The following is a 27,431-nucleotide window of genomic DNA, read 5'->3' on the forward strand; positions in this document are numbered from 1 at the left end:
ATCGCCGCATTGACAAATGAGTGCGCTTCAGCGCTCGCTTGCATCGCACCCATACATCTTCGTGAGAGCCCTGGATGAGACACGGGCCTCCATCGGCCCTAGGGACTCACACTGGCTGTTAAGCTGCGTTTTCAAAGCGGATGCGGTTCGTGAGCGAACCCCCTTCAGAAACACCGAGAGGCGGTTGGCGGTTTCTCGGCGATCACGTCTGACCGTTTAAAACTTGCGTTTGGCCAGCTAGTTGTACAATCCAAGATCCTGATTAATCTACGCACTAAATCCACGATCTGAAGTTGAAATTTAGCTGTTTTGGTACTGAAGGTGTTTCTTGGTTATGTTCGTACTCATCACGAGTTTAGAAAGCGAATAAAGGGACTCTCATAACCCGCCTGCGATTCCCTCGACTTGGTGCACAAGCAAAGCCCAGCTATCGACCTCTTAACTCTTTGACGTCACGCGACTGCGGTGGCGCTGCTGTCGGCACTGAGCATGCACAGATGCTCAGGCTGGTTTCTGCACATGCGCAGTGCACACACCCTTTGTGGGCAGCTCTTTGTAAACAGTGGTCGATACTTGGTCTCATCTTAGCTCCGATCGTGGCCAAAGCTACGGTTGGCCGGGGCCAATCAAACGCCGGCGATAGGACGCGACTTCGCCCGCACTTTGTGTATCACTCCGCGCAGAATCTGCGCAGAGGAGTCGAAGACAGACATTTCGTCTGCTACGGGAGTATCGACGACATCATCTCCTACGCAATTAAAAATGCCATTTCATGTCCTGGAATAAAGCTCCAGTTCAGTGCGGTGGCTGCTGGGTTTTGCGGAGGGCCGTCTCGCTTCTGGAAGTGTTGAGGAATTGGCACACCCATTCTAATTCCATTCCTTTCAGTTCCTTGCAATGAAAACACTAGGCCGATTCCCACTCCAGGAATACTCCACCATGCCATTCCTTTAATTCTTAAATGTGAAAAAAAAGGCAAATGACAGCCACAATGTGTTACTGGAAAAGAAGCAGCGTAAAGGAGCCTCGGCGAACTTAGCCAGCTCGCAGTTTCTAATTATGATGAAATAAATGCAAAGGTGCAAGCGAGCTGGTTTCTGTTGGCAATATTGACACCAGACTTTTCGGCCCAAATGGGACGCCAGTGGATTTGAATCCGAAAGATCTGTATCTGAAGGTTGCTGCCGCCAACGTTAGTTGCTGTTGCTGCATGCTTACCGTGCTGTTCTGAAGCACGGGTCACTTCGTCTGAATATTTGAATAGTGGAGCAAACGTGTGACCATCGCCATCCCGCAGCCCGCGTTGGTCCGCCCCGCGGCCCCGCGCAGAAAACTTGGGGACCAAGGCGAGCGGGCAGTGAGGCGTATGAAGGAGCAAGGTACGAGCTGCCAGATCGTGATTGCGTTAAGGTGGCTGGAACGCGTCTCCAACTGGTGTGTTTACCGAGTCCAAAAATGTGGCCCCTCGATTTCCGCCTCATGACGTCATAGAACTGTCATGATGTCGCCAGTCGCGATTCTGGCGGCGTCTCAAGAGCTCTAGTGTATGTGGCACACGCCTGTTCTGTTGCAGATCGCTCTCCAGTGTGACAGTTCACGGAAACTTCGACGGTCAAAAGTTGGGACGCCGTGTCGACGGCGATACTCCCGTTCGCTCGTGCTACTTGCTGATTCTCGTCAGCATTACTACGACCAACCGCGAGGATCGCAACATGCAAGAGCATGACACTGCGGCTTCTTTGACGTCATTTGTTGCGACTTCGGTACCACTTTTGATGTATGGGCAGCATAGGACGCCAAACACACCAGTCGAAGACGCTCTCCTGGCACCATAATGGCGCTGATTGCGCTTTGAAGACGGTATGCCGCGCAGTCAAGAGCTACTTCAAGCGATGTGGCAGTGATGTCAATAGAGTGCCTTTCATAGCAGACTTGCTGCAAGCTGTGAAAAGAAAAAAAAGGAGATGGAGAACATTGTGCCTGGACAAGTGCTGTTAGCGCGTCTAATGCGAAATTGGCTCAGAATCTCGAAAAAGTGAAGTGTGTCCGTGAGGAATTGACGAAGTCCCAATAGATTTATATGTGCAAGGACATTTATTATCGTATTCTAGTCAATGGGAAATGAGACTATTCATGTAAATACATTTTATTTTTCGGTACCAATTACTAGTCAATGCTGAGCAATGAAAGCTATTTGTGCTTGTTTATATTTACCTATTTGCAAGTCGGTTCCCACACGTGTCACTTTGTCATGGACAGTTTTGCTTAGTATGTGATGTGTCATTTCCAAGTAATTGTGAAACGTTTTTGCAACTAAAAAGTTTACTGACACTACCGTTAAGTTCACTTGGAGTTATCTGTATGCAAATTTTTTTTTTTTCAAAGTCAGGTGACATTTAGCCTCTTTTTTAACATTCTTAAAACTCGTATGCTGCTCCCAACTTGCTCCAAACTGGAAATTGTTTGCTCCCAAGATTGCTCCAAAGCAGCTTTGCCCAGTTCCATCCCTGGAAGCGTGTTGCTTGTTTTATAAGGCATTAAAAATGTCATGTTTGTGCGTGGCGCAAGAAGAAGCTAACTTTCTCTTTGCTTCGAATACTTGCACAACAGCACTGCTAGTGCGCTGTTTGAAGCGACGCCGCGTATACCTGCCCCGAATCTCCACGCACTGCGGTAAGAACAAAAAACCGCTGACAAAGTGCAATCCGTATATGGCGCCAGCAGAAGAGAGTGTAGCAGCCTATTATAGAACCTGCCTTAAAATGTAAACTTTTACGGTTGCTGTACGATTCTTGCAATTTCTTAACACAAGAAATCCAATTTTTTATTTGTGTTCCACGCAAACACTAAGAAGATTGGCTGCGTTAAAAGCAGAGAGTCGAACCGGGCATTTTTCCTGTTCGATTCGGGTTCAGTCGCATTGAATTTTGTTCCGGTTTGGTTCTGATTCAGTGACGCTTTTGAAATAACGGTTCGGTTAGCAATTCCACCAAGAGCGAACCAGGTTAAACCGGTTCTTAAAAAAAAAAGAAGAAAGTCCACCGTTCCCAGAAGAAAAGGTCAGGTAAACACTCCGTCATTTGCATCAAAAAGAAAGGTCAGCAGAGGCAGTGCTCCGGAAACGAGGGCAGCAAAAACTAATCTATGCCCAAATTGGTTTTGTGAACTTGAATATTTAACGCGAACACCGTTCAATGAAAGTTACGTGGTTATATAGGCGCTTGGAATCAGTACCAAAGCAGAGTACTCGGATGTGAAGTCAATCAGCCAGCACGCACCGTGACACCATAATAGTAGTACGCACCATACTCGCAAACTACCCACAAAAAACAAATAAGTAGAAAAGTTTTTAGACAGTAGGAGTTTAGTCTACCGGAGTGTGTACGTTTTTACCCAATGTAGATGAGAAATTTAGCCAGTGCAGTACGACTGCTAGCGTGGGTCTTTAACGGATATCACGAAGTACAGGGTGTCACAAAAGAAAATTTACACTGTCTTTTTTACCGCAAAAATAAACTAGGCATCGCCGAACGCTCATTGTCTGCGCGAAGGTAGAGCTAGAGGTCACAACCAAATGCCAAAGTTTCAGCCCGATTCGATAACTTAATCAAAAATTATAAGTGATTTTCTGAAAATTTCAATGGGAAAATGGGGCCCATTTTTTCCTGTTTTCGGTTTCTGGTTCCACAGAGCCCCATGTGTTTGAAAACTCCGTCGGCCGCCATTTTCCCATTGGAAGTTTCAGAAAATCACTTATAACTTTTGATTAAGTTATCGGATCGGGCTGAAACTTTGGCACCTGGTTGTGACCTCTAGCTCTACCTTTTGGCGGAGAATGAGCGTTCGGCGACGCCTAGTATATTTTTGCGGTAAAAAAGACCGTGTAAATTTTCTTTTGTGACAGCCTGTACTGATACACGACCACACGCCGCTACGATTCTCATCCAGATCGAAATGGCACCCAAACCTCACGCCCGAACGAGTTGCTCGAACGACTGGGTTGAAGAGGAGAAAGAGAGCAAAAGCCCGTCGAGTGACGAATAAAACAAAAAAAAAAAAAAAGACAAAAAATACAACTGGCGACTTGCTGTTTCTAGAAAACCCACACACACTACACACACACAATTATATTGCAAGCAGCCTCCAGGGCTCTGGCGTTCCGGCGACCGTCGCCGCAGTGTCGCGCTTGTCGCGGCTTCGCCTCTTCGTGCCTCCAGATTTCGCCGCCGCGCAACGAACGCGCCGACAGCCGTAAAGTTTTTGTTTTTATTTTCCCGTTTATGTTTGCCTTATCCTTTCTTGAGAAATACTGCTTAGAAGCAAGAAAAGAATAGCTCCTTAACCTCTCGGCATATCAGCTACACTCAGTTTCACTTTGCGACGTACCGCGATGGACGCTACAAGCTACACTTCCCAATCCGTAGTTCCTAGCTTGTCTCGTGACATCGCGCTCCCCGCGTCGCTCTGCCCAACCGGAAGGACACGTGACGCTCTCCGAGCTATGAATTGGCTCCTGTGGCTCGTAGCGTCCTTTGTGCTCCATCGTAAGGTGAAACAAAGTAAACAAGTGTACGCCTCAACGCTGACTTGCCGACGCCATGTCGTGCTGTACATAAACGTGAAATATACTTATTTGTTGCCTCATTATTGAGCTCTCTCCATGTCGTCGCTGCTGTTTGTTTAGTCAAAACTGAGCCGCTGACGCCACCGTCACAAATATTTAATTGACTTCGCACCGCCACACACAAGAAGGCGAGGCTCACGTTTCGTTACGGATAATCCTCTCCAATGAATTGGTAACTGCCAGATGAGATTACATTTTTGCCCCAGTTCGGATAAATATCAAATGTTTGATTTCGATTAGAGTCTTGTTTCGGTTTAGTTAAAAATAAAGGTTTTACTCCGGTTTTCGGTTCGGTTCGACACCCTGGTTAAAAGCTACATGTTAATCGCGCATGATCCCAAGCCGCGTTGTCGCGCCTCGTGGCGCCAGGGACGACACCTTATCCGTCTAAAACTACTCTGTCTTGAATTAAAACTTATTGGTCTAGTTGGTTCATGATGCACTCAAGAGGTTTTTTGCGCGACACAAGGGACAATCACAAGCGAGTCGTTGGACAAGGATGTCCAACAACTTGGCGAGCAAAGCGTTGAACTTGAAGCCCACGATTCGGCTGTTGATAACTCGAAAAAAAAAAACGGATAGAAAAACAAACACGATTGGATCAAATTGGATTATGTCGGCTAAATCCTATGCAGCGGGCGATCACAGATTAAAACTGGACCTAACCATTAACACCTAAAAGAAACAAAAATCTTTAAGCTACCAATTTTTACTCCGGGATTCTTCCTGCCCTCCTTAGAGTTTTGCCCCCAGTCCTCTAACCGCCTCTTTGTGGTCTCCACCGCCACATTGTTCACCACCACCTTGGCTTCTCCGTCCGCCTCGTAGGTCGTTGGCGCTACTCCGTTGCATATCGCACTTGCTGCACCAGTTTTTTCTCTCGAAACCCCAGCACAGCAGCATAGTGTTGCACCTCGATTGGAATAGGCGGTTTACTTTATCACAGTCACACCGTGTGCATCTTCGTTTCGTCCTCCATGCTGCGCAGTACGCATGTTGTGTCCAGTCCCACCATAAACTTGGCCCGTAGTTGGCGGACCCATGGACGCTCCGGCAACGTGCATAATAGCCGCTCATAAACTAGCTTGCTGGTGGCCTCACGCGCCACAAAACAGGACCACCCCATGTCTCCCTGCACATTGTCGCCCACGGTGCTTCCGTGCGTGCCCAGCGCGATGCGGCCCACCTCCCGCTGCCTCACCTCCAGGTGTTCCCGCGTACGCGCCGACACGCACAGCACAGCAGCTGCGAAAGTCATACCCGGAACCGCAACCATCTTCCACAGTGCTCGCACAGTCTGATGCCGGCTGAAACTCCAGAGCGCTCTGCAGCCCAGGTAACCGTTGTGGGAATTCACTGCGGCTCGTAGTCCGCTCTCATGTCGCTCCAGCTACCACCGCCCCAGTCTCAGTGCCACTCTCAAATACTTACATTCACTGTTCCAGTCGATGTTCTGGCCCTGGATGGTTACCATATGCTTCGCCGCGGCTGAAGCGCCCTCCGGTTTCCGGGCCTCCCCAGGCTCCAGATCCATCTGGAGATCCCCGGATTAAATAGGGTTGCGCCTCCATCTCCTGAAGCTCCTCGAGAGACTTCGCCACGAGCATAACTTCGCATAACTTGAAGGCATGTGCAGAGAGATTTGGGGTCAGCACCGTTTTCACATGTGATTTCAAATGAGCTAAACTGACTCCTTTTGAGGCAGGACAAAAAGAATGTAAAAAAATGCATCGCGACAGATCTGTTCCATGTGTCAGTGGAGTAGTGCATGAAATTCCTTTGGGATGCGGCTCTAAATATGTTGGTCAGACTGCAAGGTGCGGTAACGATAGGTTGACAGAACATAAACGGAATGTGCGGATTAACACGTCAAACTCTGAACTAGCTAGGCATCTCCAGGAGTGTAATGCATGTACAGCGAACTGGTCAGAGACAGAAATCGTACACAAAGAGAGTGAAGAGATGAGACGTGTTGTGCGAGTAACTGTTCGCATAAAAACATCGGGAAATTGCATTAGCCAAGCGTCACTGCAAATTGGAAGTGAGTCACAAAAGTTTCTTCGACTGTAAAGACCTAGTGCGAGGTGAACGTAAAAGGGGGGGGGGGGGGGGGCTGCTTCCCAGAGTTGGGTTCGGGTTCGTAATGGGGGGCGTTGTTGGCGACTGTGAGTGATTCATGCTTCAGTTCAGGGGAAAGGGGGGGAAAGTTAGAGACGGCCTTTTTGTGTTTTCAAGTGCTGGTGTTACATTGTCCGCGTCGAAGTCCTTCCGGGTGCGGTGGTGACGACCTGCTTGCGTTTCTGTTTGTATAACGCTTCTTTTTTATGTATTGTTTGCGGTTCGGTGTATTGTCATTCCGGTGTACTGTTTGTAGTTCAATGATCAACCGTTGTGGTGGTGGCGACGTTCGACGTCCGGGGGAGGTGTATATAAGATGTAGTGGCAATGAAGTTTTTAGCTGAATTTGAGATGTTGTCTGTCCCTTTTTCTTTTTACTTCACGATTTTCTTTTTTTCAAACCACAGTCTCAGGTTTTCAATCATCATGTATAACCTACATGCATCGCAGAAACCACGTATTACACAGCACTGACACTGACATATACACAAACACAACAACGACACTGCGTCCGTCACTTCCTACTCAACATCCATTACTCCCCGCGGCGCACATAAGTTTGACAAGTGCGGGTGAGCTCTTTGGTCGCTGACCGTTACAGATTTATAGAAGAAGACACGAAACACGGCGGAATGGACAGCCGTGTGTAATAACTGTTTGCATTTAAAAAGTACGAAGGCAAAATCTATAATGTTAGTGCGGTGCGAAAAATAACGATGTATTAACAATAAATCTTAAACCGGTCATGGAAAAGTTCAAATTTTTGTTATTTTGATGCTCGATTACTCTTACGAGCAGTCCGACTAGCTTGAATCTGATAGAAAAACAAATTATTGGGATTTTATCATTATGTATTCAATATTCAATGGAAATGATCCTTGCGCAAAGCATTTTCTGTATATTCTTGTGAAGGACATCCGCCCAACACTTCACTTCCGCTAGTTGCAGTACGCGTACGGGAGCAGACGCCTTCACTTTTGGGGCATTTTGATGCAGTTTGTTGTCGTATATCGTGTTGGTGTCGAGTGGAGCGGTGGGGCTTGGAAGTTTGTGACTGGTGTTATTCGTGATCACTGGCGTGCGCTGATGCGTTTTTTTTTTTATACCACCGTTACCCCGAACTTTGAAAATTCACGAGACCGTGGCACTGCATTATGCTGATTCGCGAGCTCCTCCTCTGTTGACGTCGTTTTTCTGGTACCACTCGTGGATGCTGCAAGCGTTTAAGCAGTGTGCACCGTCTCACCTACATCCGCGGTGACGTGTTCGACCTGTTGAAACTTATTGCTTCCGTCACTTTGGAGTACGCAAGGCAGTTATCTTGCTGCTCTGGTTTCGGTTATAAAAGCAAGGCAAAACACTCGTAGTGCCCGCCCTCAGTACACGTTGGACACCTTCCACACTTCGACACCGGATAACTGGATGAACGAGGATTTACATTTACTTCAGAGGTCTCTCTCGCTGCTTTCTCACCGTCGAGTAGCAGGATCAGCTGGCGACAAGCCGCGGATGAAAGGCTTGAGCGTCAACAGCCAATTGCAAGTGCACTCGGTGCCGATGCGGGCGATGCGGGTTTCGGTCAACCGGTAGCCCAGCACAAATCGTGACCGTTTCAGCTCTTCGTCATGACACGGTGTTGCAGAGAGCAGGGTAAAATACAACTACGCGGACCACCAAAGCAAACGCACTGTTATCTTAAATATTGGCTTGTGATTGTGTCTTTGTAGATAATCTTATTCGTTTTGCTGGAGACGCAAACGACGGGCATAACAAAATCGTTTGCATATTCCACATACCTCGCAAAAGAGTTTACCCAGTCACCTTGCGAAAAGCGCCAAACACGGAGTCCGCACCGTCCTGACTTCCTCTGTCTTTTACCTGCATTAGAGCAGTTTGTACCTGCTAGTAGGTATGCCTACAGAAACTGAAATTTGAAACTAGGGGAAGTGCCAGAGATAGAAGGGACGAAGTTGGGAAAGCTTGCTCGCTCTCCCCAATTTCTCAACTCTCAAGTGATTGTACCATAATTAATGCACCAACGCCTCTTCCCAAAATAAAGAAAAAGCACTATGTCCACTACTTAAAAAATGGTCTCAGTTCATGCATCTGTGGGCAGGCAGGAAATATTGCCCTTATTCACACCGCATGATGATCGCAACAAACTCACACGAGATTTACAGGAAAATATCGGTGGTGACTTAATTTTCCCTGAAATTCTGTATAACCGGTCGTTTGCAGGGGGCGGCGAAGAAAAGCTCAGCGTTGAAAAGCTCACCGGAGAAAAGCTCACCGGAGATAAGCTCACCGGAGAAAAGCTCACCGCAAAGCCGGCAGATGCGGAGAAAAGCTCACCGGCCTTTGAGCGGATGCGGAAAAAAGATCACTAATTTTTTCAACTTCGCGGATTCTGCGTCAAACGTGGCAATTTAACACAATTCTCATTCGTCACTTCAATAAAATATGTCCTCTTTTTTATAATAATCTTGAAGTTCATTGGGCATATTTACTAATTCCTTAGAAATTAGTAATCACCCACGCTGTATATTAATGAAGCCGCAAGTATAAGATCAGAACATCGTACACCGGTCAAAAAGACAACAATTTCTTGACAACCGACAGTGCGCCGTCGATAGCTCTGCCAAATAACGAGGTTTGTTCTTTGCGAGCTAATAAGAAGAGCGGTGTGTGAACCGTTTCAGCTTCAAATATTGTGTAGTGCCTAATAGATGTATTTGTCGATGTAATCAGTGTCGGCTACGCTGTTTTCTTTCTGCTAATTTCACTAACAAAACTTTAGTTGGGAGAACACCTTCGTCCTGTCGTGTTTGTTGTCTTCACTTCGTCGTCGTCGCTTGAGCGGTTATCATCATGTATAACGTTTACTAAATCGCCCTATTCGCTACCTTACAGAAGACTACTTCTTATATAGGTCACGAGTAACAACGGTGCCAGTGTGCAGCTCTGAAGGTCATGAGTGGCTCACCGTAGAAGGGCACTATCACACAAAAGTAACGTGTGAAAACACCAGCACGAACGGCCAGAAAACGTTCATGTCCGTGAAAGAATGAAGCCTCGATATGCTACTGACTGTTTTATCCTGTTTTTAAATGTTGACAAAAGCTTCACAGAGAATTTTAGGCACCGCGTTGTTGCGCATGCACCTTCGGACTTTCGGCATTTACAGTTTTGAGTTTTAGGCTTTAGGCAGGCATTAATACGTTTTAGAACTTTTTCCTGTTCTTCACGTTCATAAAGTTTTCAGTTAGGTTTTCGTTGCCTAGAGAGAAAGCCACAGAAAACACTCGCCCGCAATTATTAATTTGGGAGAAATATACCCAATAAGCTTAACGAATAATACAAAAAAGGACATTTTCTTTTTTACAAAGCTGACGAATTATAATGATAATAAATTGATATATGTTACGCATGAGCCAACTGGCTCCATATAACAAGAAGAAAAAAAATCGGTGAGCTTTTCACCGCATAGGCTCAATGGCCGGTGAGCTTTTCTTCGCATCCGCCGGTTTGGCGGTGAGCTTTTCTCTGGTGAGCTTATCTCCGGTGAGCTTATCTCCGGTGAGCTTTTCTCCGGTGAGCTTTTCTCCGGTGAGCTTTTCTCCGCGATTCGCTTGCAGGACCGAATCATCTACTCGAGCGGTGTGCCTCGCTGTGCAAACGCAGTCCAAGAACACGAAGCATAAAAACGGCAGATTTAGGATAACAATCCGGAGTGTATTGTTGAATTAAAACGACGTAATTTTGTTGAAAACGCCCGCAGCTTTTTACTCACGGTATGCGTCGGGAATCTTCCACATTTTGAAACGGAGCGAAGGAAGATTTACTTATAAAAACGCTCGCTGCGTCCTTTCGAACAAGCTGGACCGGATCAGCTGACGACGGCGGGACTGAACCCGTTGAACATCAACCCCACAACAGCCGATTTGAGCTCCGTGTTAGTATGGGTTTCTACCTCCAAGCACCGCACCACACACCACGAACGTTTCAGCTCTTTGTCGCATCGCCCTGTTGCACCAAACCAGAACGAGATCGCCGAAGTCAACGCAGCGCTGTCGTGAACCTTGGCTTGTGGTTGCGCACTCGTGGACCCTGTGACTCCCTTCGCTTTCAAAGCACGAAAGACGATAACGAATGATACTTTGCGTCTTCCGGGAACATCACAGGGGCACTTCTCCGGTCGCGTCTACGCTATGTGCTCCCAAACTGCGGAGCTTCTCGCGTTCCGTCAAACCAAAAACAATAGCGGATTTGGATTTGGATATGCGGTTAACCCTTTTGTAACGGGGGATGTAGCCAAATTTCTAAAATAAATTTCTGGGGAATTTCTAAGGGAAAGATCCAGCGTACTGGATCTAGCCAAATTTATGGGTTATTTTCTTCTTGGTTTTTCTTCCACCAGTGATCCAAACTTCTTTTTGTCCATTCCACCACCGGTATGGGCCGCGGGCCCCTGCTCACAGTGCTGTCGGCGCCGTCGTTGCCTCTGTCGTTGCCTTCCTCAAACAAAAACAACGAAAGCAAACCGGCTCTAGCTTCCAGCGTACATCGGCGCCATGGCCAGATTTTCTATGTCAGCTCTAACTTAACTCTACAATACATAGTGTGTCTGATGTGATACACTTCTGTAAAAAGCAATCCCAGAGAAATCCGAGTACAAATTCAACGCGAATGCACGCTGTATCGCATCCGATACATGTTTTGCACCGCCTGTCTAAAAACGACTCCGCTAGATCGAGCCACTTCCTCGGTCGGCGCTCAGGTGCAGCGCTTCTTGACACCGCCAACACGTGCGTGGAAACACGAACTTCATTGTAACGTTTATTACTGTTCCAGGTAAGAAATACCTTGTTGAAAATTATGCTGCGGCTTCTAATACCTTCTTGTGTTTTGACAAGCTGCAACTCTGAGCAGTTTGATTCTGGAAAGATTTGGCTTGAAAACAAACATGTGTATCTGATGCTATGCATTTGAAGCTTGATTTGGGCTTCGGGAAGCCTTCGTGCACATGTTTTCGGAAGCTTTGCCGATGAATTACACTATTTTCTGATTTAGAGAATACCAATACGATATTGCGCACACTATTCCCTAAAGATGCCGAAGTTTTTATTCTAAAATATTGCCAAGCAACCGAAAATGCCGCATTCCAAAACGTTTTGAAAATATATATTGTTTTTACTGTTTTTGTGTTCAGCTCGTCAATGGCGACACATCTCACTGATAAAGAGATTCAGGGGATTTTGTTTCCCTTAGAAAGTGAGTCAAGCTCCGATGAAGAGGATGAAAATGTTCCGGACTTTGAAGCAGAAGAGATCGTGGATGACTGCGAAAGCGAAGATAGTACGCCCGTTATAGCTTCTACAACAGCAACACTCAGTAAGTCTAAAGGCCAAGCTCTCAACCGGGAAAAACAGTGCCTCTATCTTCCCCCAGAGAAATCCACGTTTCGTGCTACGACAACTTAGCCTCCTTCGATGCAGGCGATGGAGTCACCATTCCAATTTTAAGAGCGCAGCTCTTAGGCGCCCGTTTCCGGCCTGAGCGGCGTCGCCGACGGCGTAACCGCGCGGTGCATTATGGGTAAATTTCCCCAATAAATTTAGCGAAAAAATTTCCCCGCAAAATCTAGCGGAAAAGTTTCCCCGCTAAATCTAGCGGAAAAATTTCCCCGCTAAATCTAGCGGAAAAATATCTCTGGGAGGTCACGTGACCCCCAAGGTCATGTGACGAAATCCCCAGAGAAACGGGAACCAGCCTTGAGCGAAATTCAATAAGATATATTGCGCTACGGCCACAGCATGGAAGTATAGTCCCATACGCCGGTATGCCTGTTGGGAAGTGCGGCGAGTCTTCCGACGAAGACTCCAGTTGTTCACCGGAATCGGACGACGAGGAGTGGCGGCTTCAAAGTACGGAATAGTAGGTTACGTTTCGGCCGTATATTCAGATGTACGGAAGTAACAAAGATTTAAAATGTTTTGTTTCTTTGAACGTGCACTTGCAAGTTGTGCATAGTAGCCCCTACCGCTCAAGAGTGCTTCTGCTGCCGGAAGTGCTCCGCCGCCGTCTCAAGAGACGATTTGCTATTTTCCCAAGCGTCCCGGCTCGCGCGCGAGGAATTGTGGGAGGAACTGTCCCTCACCTGTCCGCTCTGCCTTGAGATCGCATTGCCTTGTCGCTTGCCTCCTCTTAATCCTCTCTTTTTCGATTCAAATACCTATTTTTATCTGTTCAGGTGTATTTTATTGCTTCTACGTGTTTCTATTCTCTTCTGCGCGCGATATTTCTTGTATTTATATAGCATTTGTGTCTTTATTTTGCCTTTTTCGACGGGAGTGCCGACGGACAACACGGCGCTTTGCGCGTCGTTCCCCGGGTGAGTACTACCGTTGCTTCCGATTCCTATCGCTCTGTTAGCTGTTCATTTTGGTTCAATTTAACCCGCATGCAGTCGAGAGGGGCCGTTTATGAACACCCGCGCGCATGTCATAGGGATAGGCAGAGCTCTGAATCAACAATCGCGACGCAAGAAACGAGTGCGCTGTGATTTGCCCGCCCGCGCTCGCTCCGTTGACTCGCACTGTAGCGTATGCCTTCGACTGCCGCTCACTTGACCAAGATACAGCACGCCGCTTTGTCGCCACGAATAATTTGTCCGAATGCCTGCGAAACCGTAACACCGTTCGGCATATCCAACGCTGCGGTGCCTGACAACTGCACGCAGCGGCGCGCAGTTGTCAGCACTTGAAAAATGGTGTTTGCAACTGACAACCGTTTAGCACAGTGGTTTTCAAATGGGTGTCTGCGGACCCTTTGGGGTCCCCAAAGGCATTCTAGGGGTCCGCGAAGCCCAGCCTCATCAGTCGAGCCCGGAAATAAAAATGGTCTTTTCTCAAATTCTGAAGAACCATTCCAATTTTCGGGTGCGTTTTCTCCTGTATATGTCAATAAGTGAAGTTTACCTCACACTATAGCCATTGGTTTTATCTATTTACTAAATCACAATCATAATTAACTTATATTTTCCCTTCCCCTCACCACGAACTGGGTCCTCCATTATCTCGGCCGATCCACAAGGGGTCCGCGAAACATCAATGGTTGAGAACCACTGGCTTAGCAGATAGATTAAGAAGGCATAACATAAGCGCATACAAGCCGCGACGTTGGGCCACCGGCTCTTGCGAAGGGCTCGCGCCGCAACGCGCAGTTGTCAGGCGCCGCAGCGTTGCGTGTGCCTCAGCCTCGCAAGCATTCAGACAAATGATTCGCGGCGACAAAGCGGCGTGTTGTATGTTGGTCAACTAAGTGGAACTCGAAGGCATACGCTACAGTGCGAGTCAACGGAGCGAGCGCGGGCGGCCAAATCACAGCGCACTCGGCTCTCGCGTCGCGATTGTTGATTTAGAGCTTTGCCTACCCCTATGACATGTGCGCAGGTATTCATAAACGGCACCTCTCGACAGCACGCGGGTAAAATTGAACCAAAATTAACAACTAACAGAGCGATAGGAATCGGTAGCAACGGTAGTACTCACCCGGGGAACGACGCGCGAAGCGGCGTGTTTTCCTGTCGGCATTCCCGTCGAAAATGCAAAATAAAGGCACCAATACTATGTATATACAAGACATATCGCGCGCAGAAGAGAATAGAAACACTTAGAAGCAATGAAAAATACATTGGAATAGATAAAAATATGTAATAGAATCAAAACACAGAGGATTAAGAGGAGTCAAGCGACAAGGCAATGCGATCTCAAGGAAGAGCGGCCAGGCGAGGTACAGTCTCTCCCACAATTCTTCGCGCGCGGGCCGGGGCGCTTGGGGGATTTCGCAAAAGGTCTATTCAAGACAACGGGTGCATCACGCACCGTGCATATTTTCGCATTCTATGTCTGGACTCCGTTGTGCTACGGGTAATGTACTGGGAGCTGCGAGAGCAAGGATTCCAAATGAACCGTGGAGCGAACAAGTACGTAAGCTCTCAAACTTGGATTTGGCTGTGCTGCAACAGCTCAACCGGCCGGCACCAACATTATTGATTGATTTCGTGCGAAATACAAGCGGTGCTTTGCCAATTATATGCATTATATTTGTTCGTTGTTGTCGGCTACGTTTTGTTGCCTAAAGTCACTTCGCCAGGTCGTTGTGGCAAAGGCTACGCCGGTATAACAGGCGACTTTATTCTTTATTCAGAGATCCCCTGCAGCGCCTAGAAGGCATTATTGCAGGGTGCGAATAATAACGAAAAGAACGTATCAGCATTTGCAGCACAAACTATACATTCCTGTAAAGCGTTCCAATCCTTGACCGTCCTCACAAAAAATGAATTTTTGAAGAGCTACGTTCTAGTACAGTATTCGCGTATCTTGTGCACATGATAGGATTGTGCGAATATTCGAAATTTTGAATATGAGTGTCGAATAATACGATATTCGATATTCGCTTCAAGAAGAACTTCACTATTCGCGTTTTTCGAAGTGTTGATCCTGGCGTGTTAGCCCCGTTGAGTGCGCTTCTTACCGAGCACTGGTGCACTGTGGAAAAGCAATACCCGATAAAGCGAGCTCCGCGGGTGTTGCTGCTCTGCATTACATCGGCGTTCGGTAAGAAGCGTACTCAGTGGAGCTAACCCGCCGCGGTCAACATTTGGAAAAATATAAATATCGCAATTGCGTGCTTGAAAAAAAAAACAAAAAAAAACATACATTCAATGTGGGCTGGTGCTCGCGTGCCGGATGTATTTGAAAATAAATGGATAGTTTGTGAATGTGTATACGTATCTACATTGTAGTAAAAGTTTTAAAAAATTTGACTGACTGTTAGGCAAAAGTATAGGCTAGGCAAAAATGCCCTTACAATCTTCGTTCGTCAAGCGCGATCCTTTCTTTTTTAACTCAAGATTAAAGAAATATTTTTTTGTGTAGAAGTATTTGTAAATTCAATGGGTATAGTTGGAAATCTCTATAGGATTCGTTTTCTGTCAGATCCGATGTTTACTTGCCCTCCCAAGACATCAGACCTTCTGAGGTCACAGCTCATAAGTATAGATATATTAAACTTAGCTTATAAATGAACAAGTGGAACAACCTTCACGAGTTTAGCTCAGTTTTCGTCTAAGCATAATGCAATAGGTAGCGAAAGGCTTGGAAACACTATTCAATATTCGAATCGAAAATACTCGGCCAAAACCACTATTCGCTTCGAATTCGCTTCGAACTCAAAATCCACTATTCGCACAGGACTAGCACATGGTCATTACGTTTGGAAAAATTATTTGGTTTTAAGAGGTATGGTGAGCTCTTAATACCAGTAGTTTCATGGTAAATGTTGTATAAACATTTCAAACGTAAATTTTTTCGCCGTTGTACCCGCGTGTGTTGTGGCACGGAATGGAGAATTCACATTTGAACAGTACACGCGATTTTTGGTGGCTCAGTAAACGTCAAACCTGAAGAGGGGTATACCTTTGTCCACCCTGTCTTCTTTTCACTTGTTTGGGGAATTTTTTTTATTACTTTTATTCTTATCAGCTCACTTGTGACTTTTTGCCATGCCTAATGAACGTGCCATGAAATGAATGTAGGTGGAGAGTACTTGGAATAATTTTTGCACTGAATGGACGGCTGACCTTGAGCAATGTTCTATGTGCACTCTTTATGCACTACACAATTTGAGGAAATATTGGTCAAGTTTCTCATGCCTTACCACAGAAAGGAAATATATGCTTTCCTAAGTAGAGTTTTTATGAAGCCCAGTACTTCCACCACCACACATTTACTCCGTACATATAATACTTTCAGAAATACCCGTGCGTCAACTTCCCTGCGGGGCGCTTGAAGAGCCAATTGCTGCGTTCTGCGGAGCAAACTTAGCAAATGACGAGGCCAAAAATATGTTTAGGCGCAAAAAGACGGGTCGGAGAGCGACAATGCACCAGTTTCACTCTCTGGCACAATCATTTAAAAGTGTTTGTCATTTTTGTCTTGACCATTTTATCCCAAATAGAACGAAGAACGTACACCGTAAGAACCCCTGGATCATCCGAGACATAATTCATCTGGCACGGAAAATAAAATGTAATGGAAAGCTTTGGTCTAACAGTTCAACTATTCGAAATTTCAAGCAAACACTTCCGACGAAAATTCGTGCAGGTAAGCAGTTTTACTATTCTAACACGCGACAAAATCATTGGCGCATTTTCACTACAAATGGACAGAAAACCGTCGATTCCTTAAAATGGGAGAAACCATGAGTCACGACAAGCAGAAAATAGCCACTGAATTTAATCTGTTTTTTCACACCCCAGCCCGCGACAAACGTCCTTTGATAATTAAACGAGATTAGTCCAGAGTTCATAACAGTTGAAGGCATTTTTTCCATGTTTTTTCATCTTAAGCCGGAATCATCATGTGGTCGTGATAACATTCCCAAATCATCATGTGGCCCTGATAACATTCCCAACACCTTCCTTCGTCGTTACGCTGAACCGCTTGCTGGGTTCCTTGTTGTCATTTTTCGTTCGTCGTTTTCATGTGGTGTTCTTTCCTTAGATTGGCGTATTTCACGCGGGTTCTACCTGTTTTTAAAAGAAGACAATGTTCACTGTTAACTGATCACCGTCCCATATCGCTTACCAGCACATCATGTAAGCTCTTAGAACATATCATTTCTAATTACATGACTGAATTCTAAGATAAGCATGACATCATCTGGCCTTTTCAGCATGGCTTCCATAAAGGCCTTTCCACTACCAGGGAACTTGTTTCTACTATTCATTCTTTCGTTTCAATAGTCGCTACTTGATGTTCTTATTACAAATATAGACACTCAAAAACTAGTATCAGGTGCTATCGGGGTGAACGTCATCGATCACTTGCCCATTTTTCTCATGACTACTCAAAACGCAATAGTTGAATCATATAAAGAAATTCATACTCTTACATTTTCAGAACGTTAATCCACTAACATTAGAACAATTTCGCAATGAACTCGCACAGAAATGCTGGGATATAGTGTATAGTAAAACTACCCCTGATGAAGCGTACGACACGTTTTTAACCTTGTTTAAGTCGGTTTATGTAAGATTATTTCGTCACAAGGCATCAAGAAGCAAAAAGTCAAGGAAACCATGGATAACGAACAAGTCGTTAAAACTAATAAAACAAAAAGATGCTCTTTATCGGCGGTTTTTACAGACAAGAAACTCAAATGATCTACATACTTTCAAAATTTTTCGTAATAAAGTGACTAGTTTTCTTAGAAATGCGAAAAGGAATTATCTTCACAACCTGTTCAATGCCGACATACTGAAACGAAGTGACATTACGTGGCAAAGACTGAATACAGTGCTTGGTCGTGGCCACCAACACTCACAGTGTATTCAAGAGTTACTTTTAAATGGCCAAGCAACATCGGGAACGGCGCTAGCTAACTCTTTTAATGACTTTTTTGTATCGCTGGCTAACAGTACATATGATCCGCGCAGTTTAGAATGCCTAAAAGCTAGAAACCGTGAAAGTGCGTTCTTAGGACTGACTAATGCTGAAGAAATTTATCACGTGTTTCTTTCATTCCGTAACAGTAACTGTTGTGACGCCGATGACTTGCAAATTCCTCCAGTTAAGTACGTCCTAGATCTAATTTGTCCTGCACTTGAACATACTTATAACCTGTCATTTATACACGGCGTATTTCCAAAGCGTATGCAGTTAGCGAAGGTGAGCGTTTTGTACAAAGGGGGTGACAAAAACGAATTATCAAATTACAGACCAATATCAATTCTTCCCGTTTTTTCAAAAGGTCTAGAAAAATTAATTAATGATAGAATGACTGCTTTCTGTGAAAAACATAGGATAATCACAGACTTTCAATTTGGCTTCAGGAAGGGTCGTTCAACCGAGTCAGCACTCCTGACACAAAAAGAATTGATTCTGCATGCTATTGAACACAAACTGCTAACGCTAGGGATTTTTGTAGATTACTCAAAGGCCTTTGACCGAATAAACCACGTTACCTTACTAAAAAAACTCGATATCTATGGCTTCCGAGGGGTATTTCTAGATTTGTTGAAAAGTTATCTTCAGTTTCGTTTCCAGAAAGTTGTTATAAACAACAAGATGTCCGATATCAAAGCGATTCAATCCGGGGTACCCCAGGGTAGCATTCTTGGGCCCTTGTTACTCAATATATATATTAATGACGTAATAAATATTGATAATGATACCCAATTTGTTATGTACGCCGACGACACCAGTTTATTTTTTAATTCTTCCGATATTAAACAATTAATAAATCATGCAAATAATGTGCTCGATAAATTAAACCAATGGACCCTGTTGAATTCACTAGCTATTAACAAGTCCAAAACAAAAGCTGTTTTTTTCAGACCTAAAAATCAGAAAGCAAATATTGAGAACCCCCTCATGATAGGGACTTCTTCTGTGGATATTGTGCCCTCAGTTAAAAGCCTAGGAGTTGTATGTGAAGAACACTTAGTTTGGAACAAACATATTGAAATAATTGCTAATAAACTCTCTCGCGTTGTAGGTATTCTTACAAAGTTGCGGTATTTTCTACCCACTAATATAAAATTGCTTATTTACAATTCCCTGTTTCTTTCTCACATCAACTACTGCCACCTAGTTTGGGGGATTGCAACCACGTCAAACCTTACTAAACTCTTTTTACTACAGAAAAAAGCCGTGCGCGATATAACTAGCTCTCCCTACGATGCGCATACCGAACCACTTTTTAAAAGTCTTAAGGTACATCCAGTTAACTTTTTATATAATGATATGCTGCTTAAGAGGTACTATGCCGGCAAAAAACTAAATAACTACATCATAGAACAATTATCTAGATTAACAAGAAACACTAACATTTATAACACACGTCACAATGAAACATGGATCGTTCCTCATGCACGTACGAATTACAGAAATCAATCTTTATGTTACACATTACCATTTTTATTGAAATCACTTGATAATTTGAAATGAAAAGTAAGTGTTTCATGTTCCATGCAGTTTATATATCTAGATCTATTGTTTCACCTTGTATCTCTTCGTGTGCATTGATTGTTTAATGTTTAGTAAGTGATGCTGATGTTGCGTTACTCGTTTGTTATTGTGTATTATTACCAGTGCTGTTGCCGAATCTTTTTTGCTTGTTTTTTACACTGCAATGGGACTATGCATATGCAGAGGGGGCTCAGACCCAGTCAAGCCGCACCCTTGCGGCTTTTTGTCAGAGCTCCTTGAATCACTTGTTTAGTACTTTGTACTTGCTGATGTTAAATAAACTTTGATTTGATTTGACAAACCCGGCCAAGTCGGCGTAATCTTTCTCGACTTGAGCAAAGCATTTATGGAGTCTCTCATTCCGGTATTTTATTCAAACTTAACAAACTCGGCTTTCTCCGTACGGTTGTAAAATGGATTTCCTCTTGTCTAGAAGTGCGCAAACAATTTGTAGATGTAGGTGGTCCTCATTCAGATCTCCTTTCTGTAAATTCTGGTGTCCCGCAAGGAAATGTCCTTGGTCCCCTACTTTTCTCAATTTGTATTAATGATTTAACCTCACATATCCACGAGAGGGTGAGTATTCGTTTATTTACAGATGGCTGCTTACTGTTCAAGGCTATTAACTCTATTAGCGACCAGGTCTTGCTGAATGAGTCTGAACGCAATTTCTAATTTGTGCGATCTCTGGGAAATGAAACTTAAGACAAATATGTGTTTATGCGTATCACAAACAAAAAGTGCCCCCATGTGTCTGATTACTCTATTGGCAATAAAATAATTTCTCAAACGGACAGTTTTAAGTACCTTGGCGTTACGATTACTAAGAACCTCTCTTGGTCTTCACACATTGAACGTATCGGCGCATCTGCACCTCGTAAACTAGGCTTAGTGAGGCAAAAGATTAAATATGTGCCCTCTCATGTCAAACTTCTGGCTTATAGCACGCTAATGAGGTCTCGGTTAAAGTACGCTTGCACTGTATGGGATCCTTTTACGAAGGAAGTTATTAACAGGCTTGAGCAGGTCCAGAGACTAGCAGTTCGTTTTGTATATAATGTTTAGCGCCGGCATGACTCTCCTGCCAAATTAATTAGAACTAAAAACATTCCTGTAGAAGATCGCACGGAGCTAGCTAGATTAAAATTCAATTTTCAGTTTTGGTATCACAAACTTCTCCTTAAATCATCATCATACATTGAGCCATGATCTACTATAGACAGACTAGACATGACCATACACAAAAAATAACTAACATATTTGCTCGCACAAATTCGTTTAAACAATCCTCTTTACCCAGAAGTGTAATAGGTCGGAACTCCTTGCCTCCTCATGTTTTTACTTCGGACATTGTTTTACGATTAATTAAACACCTTTTTGAAGTGTATTTTGTGTCTTATGTGGTTTGTGTTTTCAATCGCCCCTCCTTTTCCTTTGATGTATAAATTCTAGGTATCATGCGAAAAAAAAACAGCACCCACTCTTGCTTGGGCCGCATCACTGGCTTGCAGTGTCTTGTAAATAAATAAAATAAAAAAAATGTTTTAAGTAGAAGACAGCTGGAGAGGGCCGCATGATGTTGGTAGTTCAGATCGTAATGATTCCGCCACGCCGGTGACATCAGCCGGCGTTCGTGGACGACTCAGTCCTGCCGGTGTCTCAAAGAGACGAAAGAGGTCCGCTCAGAATCAGCAAGGTGGTGAGGGTGAACAGTCCAGCCAACGTTGACTACCCTACACCGCCACCCGCCCGACGCAGGGGCAAGAAATCAGGTTGGGACCCGTGCCACAACCTCAGGGAGACAAACCGGCCGATGTCCACCCGGTCCAGCGCAGGATCGCCATCAAAAGGCGCCCGGTCCAGCAACAGTTGGAACCGCTGGCCGAGGTCCGGGGGGAATTTATGCAGCCGCCTCCACCACCCACCACCATAGGGTGGCCACCTTCCAACTAGCGAAATGCGGGACACGCGGGGCAAGGGGGGGGGGGGGGAAAGGGGGGGGGGGTCAAATTTATGAACACGCACAGCACGAGCCCAGGCTCTCTTAACACATTTATATCCTGTGCTGTTTATGCACCTGCCAATTGTATTGCAGCAATTAAGCTCAAATGATTTTCACTCCCACTGATATATTTTTATGCCAAATACTTGTCGAAGTTGAAAGCATAAAAATCAACTGAAGCAGACCACTATGCATCAAATGTAATTAAGAAACAGTAAATCTTTTACGGGTTATGGTTTCCTGTCAACGCTTACTTTTATCAACATAGTCCTACACAAATTTTTAGCATTATGCTCTTTCGCGAACATTGTGAGTTGCAGTCCTTTCGCCTTGTGTGGCTGTCTTCGCTAGAAAAAAAAAATTCACGGCAACCTTTTCGCATTGACACAGCCATAGGAAATAATTACAATAATTTGTATTTAAGCTTCTGGCGAGCAATTTTCTCTTACAATATTTTGCCACCAAGGGGAGAGGCACAACGGCGCATGCGGGTCGCGTTTCCTGCAAGAACGGCGGTCGTTCCCGCAATGCTTAAATAGAAAATGGCGTACACCATTGCGATTCATACGATTACCAGCGACCTTCGCGCTTCCCCGTGCCCCGTTGTTCGGCAGCACCATGAGTTGCATAGTGAATTTTACGACAATGTGAAATGCGGGACATTTTGAAGATTTGGAAATTTCTCGCGGGACGCAGGACACGAGCCCTCAATCAATACGGGACCGTCCCGCGGGTCGCGGGACGGGTGGTCACCCTACACCACCACGACGACCACGACGACGACTCCGAGGCCTACGACAGGAAGGACAACTACGACCATGCTGTACGACGGTGAGTACGAGTACGAGTACGAGGACGAGACGGAGCCTCCGCCGCCCAGGTTCAGGCATCCAACGTCAACGACGCGACGCATGACTACCACTACGACGACAACCACTACAAGGCGGCCGAGCAGGAGGCCGCATAGAAGACCGGCGGCCGCCCACAGAAGACCGGTCGTGGTGGCCCCGGTACCAACATTACCGCCCGACCCGCTCGCGCCGTCTCTTATTGTGGTTGACGAGAATACTGTGGACTGTCAGACATGCGGAGTATTCGTGCAGCAAGTTTGTTGTCTGCGCGCCCAACTCGAAGGCCACCAACGGACTGCGAGGGTACGTGCATCACTGTCCGACGGCGCAGGTCTACAAGGAGTCCATCGGACGCTGCATGAAGGGCGACAGGGACTCCTGCCAGCAAGAAGGTGTCAACTGTCAAGTCATTTGCGCACTACCTGTTGCTCGAGCCTGGCTGCTCTTCCGAGGGTCGCCACTCTAAGCGGATGAGAATTGGGTGCGTGGATCTGAGTGGCTTCGGCGGCGTTCGTCGACCTGACTCTCGTCATCCGAGGGTCGCTACTCAGGACAAGAGAGACGTCGAGGGCTTGTGCAGCTTGTCTGTGGTCATTGAATTGGCCTTGGCCGATCACGCCTTTCCATGCAATTGTTGTCGAAAGCCAATGTGATGATGTGGCATCTTTAGAAGTCACGTTTTCCCGTACCTGGAGCACTAGATATTGCTGAGATATAAGGATTTTTTTTTTTTTTTTTTGTATTTTCAGTCTGAGGGAGAAGGGCGGGACACGAAGGGCAACCGTAAAAGGTTACAAGATAAGAATCCGATGATTTTACATTGAAGGAAGCTCGGAAAAGTATTTGACCATCAACCTTAAAAAATGCCTTCCTTTAGCTACTAGCCAATGTATATAGTCGTGCTCATTAGTAGATCATGTTGATCCCAGCTTCTATTACGTGTGGGAAGGACCTCGGAACAATTTTTGTACATGATACACCTACTTCAAAAGTGACGTTATTCCGCCCTTTCGAATTTTGTTTCGCCGGCAAATTGAAAAAAAAAAAAAAGCGTTAGGATTGTGACGTTTAGTGCATATCTGTGAAGGCTCGAATGGTCGCGGCTAGCACCGTCTGTGTTGGGTGGGTGTTCTGCATTGATCAAGAAGCTGAAACAAGTTGTCCTCCTTATAAGCAGGTAAAGTTTAACTTCGGATCGCTCTTTGTTTTAGTTTTTCTTTGTGTGCATGTCTCTTAAAATATTTTCGGTCAGTATGCGTGACAATGATAAAGGTACCATTTCGCAGTAAGCAGGTGTTAACACATGACGTGTTATTGAAGAGTGGCGACCTATTGATAGTTTTGCGACATTTTTTTTTAGAACGAAGCTTTTAGGCCCATGTTTCCGGCTTGAGCCGCGTCGTCATCCGCGTCACCGTAACCGCGCGGTGCATTATGTGACGCGTGACATCACTGATGACGTCATCCGCATCGTCATCGTCACTGATGAAGTCATCGTCACGTAACCTCATAGGGGTCACGTGACTCCCGTGAGGTCACGTAACCCTGGTGACGTCACGTGACCCTCGTGAGGCAGCGGCACGTCGCTCGGAGGGAGGAGTAGCACACAGAATGAGGATGTGAGGAGGAGGGCGGAAGGATGTACCTTCGCCTCAGTACCCTTCCCCTCCTCTTCCTCAAGAGCTGCGCTCTAATTCGGTGTTACAGGGGGTTGTAAGTGACTTTCAATTTTAGAGCGCAGCTCTTAGGCGCCCGTTTCCGGCTTGAGCGGCGTCGCCGTCGCCGTCGGCGTAACCGCGCGGTGCATTATGGGAAATGTCCCACAATGCACCGCGCGAGCCCCCACCCCGGGGGGTCACGTGACCCCCGAAGTCACGTGACTCCCATGAGGTCACGTGACCCCCCAAGGTCATGTGACCCCCGATGACGTCATCGTCACTGATGACGTCACCGGCATCCGCATCGTCATCATCACTGATGACATCATCAGTAACGTCACTGATGACATCACCGACATCCGCATCGTCATCATCACTGATGACGTCATCAGTGACGTCACTGATAACATCATCGGCATCGTCACGTGACCCCAGGGCACGTGACCCCCACACAGGTCACTTGACCCACAACCCCAGTACCCTTCCCTCCTCCTCCTCAAGAGCTGCGCTCTGATTCGGCGTTACAGGGAGTTGTAAACGGCTTTTAATTTTTTTTTATTTGGCTACTGTTTTGTTATAAACACACCTGTTAAAGGGGTATCCACACGAAGGAGAACTCCGCGGACGGATGTCGTGACGTCAACAACCCGGGAAACTCCGTTCCCGGCTCCGCCGCGCGCACCTGCGGAGCTTTCAGGCTGAGAGCACGAAGCCTCCGCGCCTCCGCCACGGAGGAGAACGGCGCCGCGAGGCGTCAAAAAGGGATGACGTATTTCTCACGTGATGCGCGCTCCGCTGAGGAAAGTGGCGGGTTTGTCCTTAGGGCACCATGAAGAAATCGCCAAATACCCCATAAAGGGGTACTCCGGCGATTTCTTCATGGTCCCCGATTTGCTTGAAATTTTGCTAAACTCGCCAAACAACATCGCCAAAATAATATCCCAAATATTAGGTCAAAATAACTTTTTTTTCACGAAGTTATTGAATTTACAATTTTGGTCCTCACCGTGTTTTTCAAACTGAAGGTCTCTACTGGCAACAACGAAAAAGTGACGTCAGTGGAAGTGCATTGGTTCACTCTCTGGACTGTAGAATTTGTTCCCAACTGATTCGAAGCAGTGTCATGGTGTCAAATGAATGCTTTGGAAGCTCGCTCCAGTCCCAGCGCTCCAGCACGGAACAAATGATTGGCATATTCTATTTTTTAGACTGCTCGCTCGACTGGCAAGCTTGCCTTCCACTGACGTCACGGCACTGAAAAGGGCGGGTGTATTTGAATGTTGGTTTTTGCATCATTTTCATTTGCCGATTTCGCAATAACTATTATGAATTTCACGATACTAAATAGCATTCCGGAAAGGGTAACGGCCGGGGAGTCAGAAAATATAGTTAGTTGAGGTAGCTCAAAAAATCGCCGGAGTACCCTTAAAGAATATACCTTATATTTCCCTTCCCGTCCATTTTTATAATGTTTTGTTTGCATTAATAAAGAGAGGAGTGTTCATTGATGCCTATGTGTGTTCGTTTCATTGTTCAAGACATGCAATCCCATTGATAGAAAAAAATATATATTATTATTTTCACGAACAATAAATTCAAGCAGCTATAGGTAATTTTTCAACAGCGCCGATATTGTTCGACATCTTATATATTTATTGTAAAGGAGGAATTAAGAAAAACTTAAAATTGTATGATAAAAAGAAGCTTTTGACTTTGATAAGGTTTGAAGTGCCTTTTTATTACTTGAAACATTTGAACTTTCCGAATAACAATTTAATGGTTAATAGGTATTTAAGGATATGTACTCAAGAAAGTACGCAATACCCAGTGGACATACGGATGTATATATGGTAAGGACAACAAAAAAGCAAGTATAATAAAGCATAGAACATTGTGAAGTTAACAGGTACGAAGTGATGAGGGAGATTTGAAAGAGAGTTATGATGCCAGGTTTAATTTTTAAAAATGCACTTCTGGCGTTCAAACCCAATGTGCAAGCGGGGCTTCAAGCAAAGCACTGCGGGCTAGGTGGGCTAGCTCTGAAAGCACGTGGCATAACAATGAATCAGGGGGTACAATGTGATATTGGATGGTTCTCATTCAAAGGTATAGCGATGCTACAAACAAGATATATTTTGAAGGTAGACTGGGAAAAGGATGAGGAACGATGGGTATGAAAAAGTTTAGCTATTTACTTGTAGTCTGTCAACTCAAGACGGAAGCGAACTACAAAACTCTGGTCGAAATTTGCGGGTGGTTACTCTACAGTGATGGAGGCGGCATCTGAACTTTATGAAGCAGGTTCTGTAGAAGGGAAAATACTGGTTTGGAGCATTCACCGACGCTTTTGAAGCAGATGCCAACATCTGTTAGGGCATCACCCCAAAATGAAAAAGTGATTGCATCGCTAAAGAAGTTCATCCATAATAATGATTGAGCGTTTTTCTTTCACACCGAATAATATTACTTATTACCTTTGCAATAAAAATAGATAGGGCGAGAATCTCCCCTCTCACTTTTACACCTGGTAGTTCATTTAGCCTGTAAATATAATTTCTGTAAAATTATTGCAAAAACCAGCATATCCGCTAAAGTACGTCCATCAATAAAAACGCACCCCCCCCCCCCCACACACACACACACACTCACGAACAAGATTTAAGGACCTAACCAGCTCAATACTTTAATACTATATACAGCAAAAGCACTCACCCACAAATATGAAAACCTACACTTGTGCCTTGAAAGTGACAGTCCTCTTTAGCGCGTTCGAACAAGGGTGAAGTCAAAGTTCGTGCTCATTCGATCAACAGCTACGCGGGAACTACCTTTGGAGTCCCACACACAGCTTTGCGCCTTATTTGCGGCCGAAAGTTTCGGTGTCGCCCTCTAGCCGAAACCCGGCACAACCCAAAGTGAGGACTGCCGACGCTCCCGACGTCGCTTCAAAGCTGAATGGGGCTTTCGTTCAGCGAGGCTGTCTCACTAAAAACTTTTCATTTTGTCTTTTTTTTTTAATTTTCTATACGGTGTTTTTTTTTCTCTCATTTGTGCGGACGATTACAAATACTGTGCGTGGAATTGTCTTCGATCCCCAGGTGGTTGGTTCGAATCCCAGCCGAGGTGCCCCCAATCTGAAGGAGG

General features: G+C 45.4%; 1 protein-coding gene across 1 annotated transcript in view; it reads right to left on the reverse strand.

Annotated features, from left to right (window-relative positions):
* Positions 1 to 27,431, reverse strand: part of LOC121046762 (gamma-glutamyl hydrolase) — a 158,589-nt gene that overhangs the window by 109,703 nt on the left and 21,455 nt on the right. The window lies entirely within an intron of this gene.

Source organism: Ixodes scapularis, unplaced genomic scaffold, assembly GCF_016920785.2.
Source record: "Ixodes scapularis isolate PalLabHiFi unplaced genomic scaffold, ASM1692078v2 PGA_scaffold6__148_contigs__length_123643588, whole genome shotgun sequence".
In the NCBI taxonomy this organism is placed as follows: Eukaryota; Metazoa; Arthropoda; class Arachnida; order Ixodida; family Ixodidae; genus Ixodes; species Ixodes scapularis.